This window comes from Monodelphis domestica, chromosome 7 (assembly GCF_027887165.1).
Source record: "Monodelphis domestica isolate mMonDom1 chromosome 7, mMonDom1.pri, whole genome shotgun sequence".
In the NCBI taxonomy this organism is placed as follows: domain Eukaryota; kingdom Metazoa; phylum Chordata; class Mammalia; order Didelphimorphia; family Didelphidae; genus Monodelphis; species Monodelphis domestica.
In genome coordinates, this window is record NC_077233.1 from 35,666,800 (window position 1) to 35,676,858 (window position 10,059).

The 10,059-nt window shown below is 40.7% G+C and overlaps 1 long non-coding RNA gene across 1 annotated transcript; it reads left to right on the forward strand.

The window, feature by feature from the left end:
• The first annotated feature begins 4,571 nt into the window (after positions 1-4,571).
• LOC103104433 (uncharacterized) lies at positions 4,572-6,826 on the forward strand. The gene is made up of 2 exons (XR_470696.2): positions 4,572-4,814; positions 6,262-6,826. It is a non-coding gene; the product is annotated as an uncharacterized LOC103104433 (long non-coding RNA).
• Positions 6,827-10,059: the final 3,233 nt, after the last annotated feature.

Sequence of the window (10,059 nt, forward strand, 5' to 3'; positions counted from 1 at the left end):
GAGGGAAGCCAGGGAAGCCAAAATCCAACGTTGAGGAGGGAGAGCTTCCTAGGCATAGAGAATAGCTAGTGAGAATGCCTATAGTGTTTTGGTACATGGTACAGTGGGAAGTGCAATAAAACTGAATAGGTTAGAAAGGGCTTTGAGTGCCAAAAAATGTTATATTTAAAACTTGAGGCCATAGGAAATCACTCAAGCTGATTTAATAGGGGGTGACATGGCACCTCATAAAATGCTCATTGGATTTAATTCATTAAAAGATCTCTTTGTGTGTCTCTGAGTGTGAACGTATGTATTTCTCTCTCTTTGTTTTTCTCTCACACACACACATCCCTTTCTCTCTCTCTCTCTCTCTCTCTCTCTCTCTCTCTCTCTCTCTCTCTCTCTCTCTTTCTGTCTGTCTGTCTGTCTGTCTTCTGTCTGTCTCTTTCTCTCTGTGTATGTATGTGTATCTCTCTCTCCTTCCTTCCCTCCCTCCCTCCCTCCAGTTATCTCTAAGGCACTGAAATCATTTAAACTTCAGAAGTTTATTCTGAACTTATAGAGAGGAGAATAGTAACTTCCCACCTAAAAAACTAAATGGTGGCTGAAGTCAAATAACCTAAATTCCACATCAAGCTGCCATCAGAGTGGCAGGATACTAGAACCCTGGAGTGTCATAGCTGATAAAAGTTGAGAGAGCATCTTGCCCATGCCCCCTCCCATTACAAATGAGGACATTGAGATTACAAAGACCAAAAATGGAGGAGCTGGGATCTGGGACCAGTCTTCTGATTCCCAAACTAGTGCTCTTTCCCCACCACTTTGCTCCCTGGCACTCTGCCCTCTCCATATATTTCTGGCTGCCAGTTCAATATTTTCTCTAATATCTCAAGATACCTTTGTTGCACATTTTACTGATTTCTACCTATATAAAAACAGTGAGGAAAGGAGAACCACACAATGAAATTCCTCAACAAATCTCATCCCACCCCAGGGATGGTCCTAGCTCTATAACTTCCAGCTGTTTAAAAGGTAGACCTTATCTATAAGAAAAAGTAGAGTTTTAGAACTGGCTACCATCTTTGATGACTATAAACTTGACTAAGTGGACACCCACCCAAGCTCCTCCTTACTGAGGATTAGTTCTTCATATCCAAGACTCATAAATGCTGTAATTATGAAAGCAAAGACCTATGCAGCATTCAGTCAGGTTCTGTGGATATGACCACAGTCATGCTTCTGGAAGAGATAGCCTTGAAACTGGGGAAGGAGTCTATTAGAGGAGTGGAGTTATGGAATAAAAGCACTGAGAGGGGACAAGAGTTAGAGACAAACAAATATACAGATAGCAGAAACGTTGGTCCCCTGGAGGACTACAAAACAAAGGTTGTCAAATCTACTTGTCTTAAGCATAGCTGGGTAAATCTCTTATCAGTGGACTAGCAACCAGGATCACAATGAGAATCAACAAGTATTTTCTCACCCCAATATAATTATAGGTAGACCTGAGAGAGTAGAAACCACCAGGCTGCTTGGACCCCTTCTAACAATTACATTTTAAAATTAGTGGATGAAATACTAAATTTCAGCTAGAGACCACTGAAAATAAAGATGCAATTCCTGCCCCTACTCAAAAAAAGGGGGGGGAGAATGGCAAAACAAGCTGGTTCTAGAGGTTTTTGCTGGATGTATGTTTACAGCCATGGGTTTGACACACAAAAAGGCTGAAATATCCTTAAGACTAAAAGAGCTATAACCACACCTCCTATGGGGAAGTGATTACAAAGCACTTGGAATTCAGTTGGAAATCACAACAGCAAAGCAGCCAATAACAGCACAATGGAGAAAGGACCTCCAATGGATATTAGCAGATTAAAGCTCAGGGGAGAAAAAGGAGCATATGCTACAAGAACAGCAGATGACAGTAGCAGCAATAGCTTTGGAGTCAGAGAGAAGTTGTAACTAGGATGTAGTCCTAAGCGCATGACTTGCCCTGGGTTTATGTCATCTTCATATCATGCTGCCCATATGTGATTCCTGATATACTTTTCCTCTAGGTTTTTCCTTTCCCACTGAAGTCATGTGAACCTTTGGGAGAATTTGTTCTTTGCTATGGGGGTGGGGAATGATTTTTCGTATGATTTATCTTGCTAGGCTGCATAATTCTGTCTTCTCTCTGTTAATTATTTCCTGTATATAATTATTTATTGTTGTGTGCACTGATACATTGTATGTGTTAATTATTTATCCTGCATATACCTTGCTTTCTGTATATTCATTTGCACTTTGTTTCTCCCATTAGATTGTAAGCTCCTTGAAGGCAGCAGCTGTCTTTTGCCTCTTCTTGTATCCCAAGCACTTGGCAGAGTGCCTGGCACATGGTAGATATTTAATAAATGTTTATTGATTGGTTGAAATTCAATATCATTGCTTTGACTTCATGTGTCTTCTGATTTGGTGTGATAAAAGAGAAATATTGTTAGAACTATGGTTTTAAGTCATTATTGACCCAAAGTGCACCTTAAACTTGGACCCAGTTTTTAAGGACTCCCATCTGAGGGGAGCCCAGGCTGCACCAAGACAATGGGTTGCTTTCTTCATAGAACACGGAAGACATAGAAGATGTGTTTATTCATATCTCACACAGCATTGACCGTCTTTGCTTTTAAATGTCTTCTTTGTTCAAACCAATATGTACATGCAGCCCCTGCTGCTGACATTTCCACCTACTGGAAGGCACTACATTTTCCTTTTGTCAAAAAGAGCTGGGCAGCCCCAGCTTTAAAACTGGAAGGCATCTGCTCAGTGAGCAGCTAAGTATGCCAGAGAGCCCAGAGGTCAGTTACTGGCAAAAGTGCTCAAGAGACAAGTTCTCCTTTGAAATGAACTGTTTTCTGTTGGATGGTTCTCAAATTCCAAGCGGAATAAGAGGTAACTATGGGGACAGTGATCTCACCCAGGATAGGAAAGCCCAAATGAAAGGAAGCCTGGGAAAGAACATCATTGTTTTCAGGTGTTGGACTTGCACCTATTTAAGGTCATGATCCAAATCCTGTCCGCTTCCTTACTCTTTAGACTCTGGGTCTATTCACAGCCCCCCACTCCCCTACCAACTACTAATTCCCTAAAGAGACAGGAAATTGTTTGGAAGTTCTTGGGTAGGCTTGAAGCCCATTGGCTGGGTCCTGACACTTTTCATTAGTAATAGGAAGAATACAAGCCCAAGCTTTAGAGCTAGAAAGACCCTCAGAGAACCATAAAGTCTACCAAATGGCTACTGAAGTAGGAGATTGGGGCACCAAGGACCCATCAGGCACAGCTGTTCACTACCAGGATCTGTCAGCCACCCAGACATTACCACCACCATCGTATTACAGTGGGGGGACTATTGCTGCTATAGTACTAATGTTGTTGGATGCACTTTCTTGGCAGCCCATCTCTACCATTCCAACAGCAAATACCACTCCAGAAAAGGAATAGCTAAGTAGGCTGCAATCTTAGAACAACGATCCCCAGCAGTCCCTACCCTAGGAAGTTTTAATGTATCATATTACATGAAACAGTGGTGCAGAAAATATCTCTTCTTCCTAATGGGAGATTAGGGGAAGAAAACTCCTGTCCTTCCCCTCTTGAAGCAATGTTCTGCCTCAAGGGAGTTGGAGAAGGAGGACTGCAAGATTTGCTAATTACTACCAAGGTAGATTAAGTAAAACATTATTGCAAGGAAGTTGAAATGTTTGTGATACTCAAGCTTCATTAAAACCAGGTTAGACTGTGCTTGGAATAAGTTTTGCAGGACTTTTATAAAATATACCATTGGAGAGAACTTGCACTATAGATCATTAGAAGTGCAAAGGGTTTCTACACTTACTCCTAGACAAAAGAAAACACTTCACCTACAGACATACAATTTCAGAGATTCCATTTATCACAGGTATGAAATTTTAGAATTGTAAGACTTTAGAAATACAACCCCTTCATTTGACAAAGGAAGAAACTCCTGCCAAAAGACAGGTACCTTATTGTCAGTTTCCTTTGATTGTTTATGTGTCTCTGGACTTTGTCGCTCTCCCCTTTGGTCACTAAATGATTCCTTTCTACAGTTACTTCTAAGTCCCAATAATTTTCAAAGAGACACACAGACCCAGAACTATTGCTACAAGAATGGGCAAAGAATCACAATTTGAAGTCGGATATTAAATCAGATATTTTATTATTTTTTAAGAAAGCCTTTGATGTATTTTCTTGAGACAAATTGACAGCCTCAAACACCCATACAGTATGTGTTGAGTTATTTTTCACCACTTCTTTCAGAAAATTAAGATGTTATTGACCTATGTAACTAATGAAGTTAAGTATAAATGTGATTTAAGAAAAAGCTACGAACTGGAGAAATCCTTGGAATTGCTGGCTAGATCTGAGCACCAATGGATAAAAGTATGCTTTTTTGAAGCTGAGAAAAATATTGCTGGCCCTCCCTTGGTAAGTGAAAATGAAGAATAACACTAGTCACTATCTTCATTTTTACAAGCAAGGAAACAGATACATCAGGTATAAATTCAGCTCTTGAAGCAAATAGGGACCCATAAATCCCTGTAGGCAAAGCCTCCCAGGGAGTGTTTCAGTTTCTCAGGAGCTGGTCTCAGCAGGAAGTCAGAAGGGAAGGAAAGTCTTTCTCTGTTCTAGAGGAGCTCCCCAAGGTTCCATTCTGAAGCCAAAGTAATGAGGTCATTGAAGGAACTACTATGAGAAAATGGATTGGAGCCATCTCCCAGGAGATGGGGAGTGAACACTGTGGTCCAGAGAATCAGGGGGTTCCCTGATTACACAAGGTACCTGCCCAACAGACTTGGTCTTCCCAATGGATAGGATTTGGAAGGATCCCTCAATGCCAAATACCAAATCAAGTTCTTTCTGCACTGACTCTCCAGTGGCTGACTTTCCTTGAGGCTTTAACACCTCTTAAAAGATTGCCCAGAGACAACAGGATCCATAGTAGTGAAATTTTGCTATGGGAAAAAGGAAAGTGGGACAAGGAAGGAGTGGATCACAGGAAGGATGAGCAGAAAGGGGAAAGTTTGAGGGCTAAGATTAGGGGGAAGGGAGGCAACAGATCAGGTCCCAAAGAACATAGGATCATAGACCTAGAAACCTCAGAGGGCATTTAGTCCAATCTCTGCTCTCCAGATGAGGAATTTGAAAACTAGTGAGGTTAAGAGACTTGCCTAAAGTCACACAAATAGTGAATGATCCAAGTGGGATTTGAACCTAGGCTCTCCCATTCCAAATGAAATTCTTCTTTCCACTTTATGAGACTTCCTCTGACACATTTTACTTTCCTAATTTTGCTTAGGCTGGTCCTGAGCTTCTTTTCTGTTATAAGGGAAACTCTGATCTCAGAGGGGCAGATGGTATAATGAGAAGAGCCCTGGACTGCAAGTTAAAAAATTCCAAACTCTTTCAAATTTCATCTAAAATCCTGCCTTCTACAGGAAGCCTTCCCCAACCCCTCTTAATTTGAGAACCTTCTTACTGTTCCTGCTTACTTGTTTATACATTGATTGTTGTCTTCTCCATTAGAATGTAAAGTTCTTGAGAACAAACATTATCTTTTGACTTTTTTGTATCCTCATTACTTGGCACAGTGTCTGGTTTATATTAGACACTTAATATGTGTTGATTGACTGACTAACTGAGCTGGGTTTAGATCCTTCCCTTGACACTTACTAGCAATAGGTGATCCTGAGCAAGTCATATAACCTTTCTGAAACTGTTTCCTCATCTATGAAAATAGGAACAATAATAACAATAATACCTATCTCACAGGATTGCAATTTTTTAATATTTTATATATCTACATATATGATTACTCAAACGATATCTAAGATGCTTTGAAAATGACTAACCGCGATTCCAGAGAAACCACGACAAAGCGTGCTTTCTACCTTCCAACAGAGAGGTGGTCATCTCAGGGTGCAGAGTGGGATACGCATATATGGACATGGCCAACATGGGAATTTATTTTGCTTGATTATGCATATTTTTCAGAAAAGCTTAAATTTTCTTTTCCTCTTAGAAAAATGTAATAGGAAGAGAAAACAGATGCTTATTTAATTTTAAAAAATAGAAAACATGTTTAAAGCAAAGCATTTTTTCAAACTCTGTTATTATTTTCTAGTAGTATAATTGTAAAGCATAGTATAGCCTATTCTATCATACCAATAATATTGGTATAATTTCCCACTAATCTATTCTTTTCTCCTTTTCCCATATTGTTAGCATCTGTGTCTCCCTGCCAGGACTGGGCCTGGGACTGTGCTCAGAGTTGATGGGAAAAACTGGTCCAGTGAAGAGGTTGGCCCACCAGCTTCCCCACATCATTCCTGGCTGCTGCAAACTTCATCTGTTTTCCAAAAGGCAGGCAGGCAGTTGTTCCTGGGAGGCCTTGGGGCCAGAGAATGAAGCAAGGTTAAGATGTGGGAATACAGCAAACCAAAAGGGAGGAAAGAGGAAAAAATCCAAATGAGGCATAGTTAGGAAAGAAAACTTTTCATCGGAAGCTCCCCAGCAGGTCCTTTGGCACTGGGGAACAATGCTCCTTTGCCTTAATTATTCCTCTGTAAAGCTTCCCGTTGTGAGAGCGGATTGGACAACATATGCTTTATTTTTCTTGGGGTTAAAAATCTGCTGCCACCCCAGCTTCGGGTTCATAAAAGAGCTCTCCCCATTGCTTTTTACCCACTAGAAACTAGTGCCTGCTGCGGGCAAGGTCTGTGTGTGTGTGTTTTTGCTTTCACAAAGAGCCAGCTTGATTAGTCTTATTTAAAATATGATTGTTCCTTGAGTCTCTGCGCATAAATCAATTTGGGTTGATTGTGTTCCCCCTGGTCTGCCCCCCTCCCCTCCTCCCATGGTTACCAGCTGAAAATCGTCTCTGGCTTAGACAAAGAAAGGGCATAAGAGGAGGAAAGCCGGCTGGTGCTTTAAGTTAAAAGCAACTGATTTTCCTTAGGAAAAAGAAAAAAAAAAACCCTCACTCCATGGATTATAAATAGAGGAAAATGAACCACTCAGAGGATTACTTCTGTTGTAGCTGATGGCTGCAGCCACTTTGGCAAATGAGGCAGAGCGAGGCTGGCCAGAAGAGATACTGTGATCAGTTGCCCAAAAAAGGGCATAGTCTCCCATCTTTGAGTTCAGTTCATGATGAGACAGTCAGCAAACCAAGCTGAATAGGTCCCTGGCTCATCAACAGCCTGAAATGGAGAATATCAGTCTGTTATCCATGTCTCAAAGAGTTGGACAGGACCGAAAGGACAATAACAAATATCTATGCTGCTAGCCCAGCTGGCATTCTTCAAGAAGGCCAAGTGTTCTGTTTTCCGAATGTTGACCCATTAGAAAACCCTCTTGTGAAGAAAATCAAGATTCAGCAACCACAAAGACAGGAGCCTGCCTGAAGCTGGATGGGCATGCTACACATCGGAGCCTCCAGTGAGTGGGTGTGGTTGACAACGACCCTGATGTTTTGGAACCTGGAGTTGACTCAAAGAGAAGGGTTCCCTCTCTCCAAGTCATCAGCACAAGGTATCTTTGATTGGCGGATGTGTCTGGCGCCTGTGGATTCCTTGAAGCAGCTTGAGAGGAAAAAAAATCTGAAAAGGAGCTGGACTTCACATACAATAGAATCCTGCTATAACCTGACTCATTAAGATGCTGATTCAAATTTACCACCAGTCAGACCCCATTTCCTAGAATATAACTCCATGTAGTAAAAGCCCCAAATCATTTGATTATCCTATTACACAGACATTAGCCCTATCCCCAATACACCAAAAGGATTCCATTATACTTTTTCCCTCCACAACTTTCAGTTTGGTTTTTCACTCTCCAGCCATGTCCCATTATTTACCCACTAAAAATAATACAAGACAGTGAGGTATGGCAGAGAGTTCTTACTTAATGTCGGAACAATCTAGGTGGTTTACAACCAATCTGGCCATCCACCCACCCTTTGCTATCTTACCCTGCAGATGGTACCTCTTGGGGAAACCAGACCTCCTGACTGGCTTAGTCCATTCACTTTTGGATCTGTTGCCTGATTGATGAGTCAAAGACTAAAAATATGCAGGAACCACTATCTCTAGCCAGTCCCAGATGCCAGACCATGGTTCACATCCAATCTGGCCATCTCTTTGCATCCACCCTACTGTCTACCCCACAATGTACTCCTCTCCTTTCCACTCTTTGCTCTGGGAACTATTATTGTATCAATACTACTATTGCTTCTGGAAAGGATATACCTTGACTCACTATACTTCTGACTTCCTAAACCAAAAGACATTTTTCTGGATGCAAGTCCTTTATATGTTCTGCTTCTTACTAGAGTGTAAGCTCCTTGAACCCACTATTATCTTGAGGATTTGGGGGGAAGGGGGGTATTTTTTATTTGTATTTCCATACTTAGCTTGGTGCCTATCACATTGTAAATGTGTAATGCTTCTTCCTACATATTCATTCCATCATCAATGCCTCTGATACATGCTGTTTTGTGACCACTGGTAGACCACAATACCTTTCTGTGGTCCAGGTAACTCTCTATAAATTGCAGATGCGTCTTCATTGATAGAAGAAATTTCTATACTGAGTTTTCCCCCTGATCAAATCATAGATTGCAACTAAAATGGAAAATAAATCCCCTCCAAAAAAAAAAACACAGATTCTGCTGCCTAAACAAGCTTTCTCTTTCTAAAAAGGCTAGTCACTTAATTTGACTTTTAGAAAATTATGCTCAATTAATCAAGCAGGGATTAATTAATCAAATTAATTAAACAGGGAGTAAGTGTTAGTAACTGTGTGTTAGGCACTGTGGTAAGTACTGGGGATAGAAGATAATTCCTATATCGAAGAGTTTATAAACTAATGGAGGAAGACAACACAACAAGGACTGTAAAGAGAGGAGAGAAAGGTACCTGTCCTCAGGGCATGATGAAATCAGAAAAGTCCCAAGTCGGTGTAACCATGTAAGAAATGTGATATCTGAGCTGAGCTCTCCATTTAAATGGAGGATTTGAAGTTCATGGACCAAACCTCCAATCAGAAATCAAGAGGGAGTGATAAGAGACAGTCCAGACTAAAAAGGACCTTGAAGGATGATGCCATTCTTAATGAGTTTCCTCAGTTGGGGGGGAAGGGGGCAGCTAGGTGGTTCAGTGGATTGAGATCCAGGTCTAGAGATAAGAGGTCCTAAGTTTAAATCTAGCCTCAAACACTTCCTAGCTATCTTCCTAAACTTGAAGAAGTCACTTAACCCCCATTGTCTAGCCCTTGCTGCTCTTCTGCCTTGGAACCAATATACAGTATAAGATAGAAGGTAAAAGTTTAACTAACTAAATAAATGCTTCCAATGGGCACAGTGGAGAAGTTAGTCAGAAAAGTTTCAAAGTAGTATATCCAGGTAAAAAAAATGCATTCAATTAAAAGATCATTTTTAAAAGCACCTATTTCCCAGCAAGCTCCTAGTGAAGTTCAATTCAGTCCAGTCATGTCTAATTCTTTATGAACTCACTTGGGGTTACTTAGCAAAGATACTGGAATGGCTTGTCATTTCCTTCTCTAGCTCATTTTACAGTTGAGGAAAAGAGGTTAAATGACTTGTCCAAGGTTATGGGGACTAGTAAGTGTATGATGGATGATTTGAACTCAAATCTTCCTGATTCCAGGTCTGGTGCTCTATCCACTGTACCACCTAACTGCCCTAGAAGAAATCTTATCTAGTACAAGTCTCTCATTCCTCAGATGAAAAAATGGAAACTTGGGCTAGTAATTTGACATATTCAAGTCATATATGTAAGAAGTGACAGTTAATAATAAATGGTAGTTAGCATTTATACAGCACTTTCCTACTATATGCCAGGCATTGTGCTAAGAACTTTACAAATATTGCCTCGTTTGATTCTTGCAATAACCCCAGGAGGTAGATCTCAGTATTATCCCCATTTCACAAATGATGAAACTGAAGCAAATAGAGGTTAAATGATTTCCCCAGGGTTGTCCAACTACGAATTGTCTGAGTTC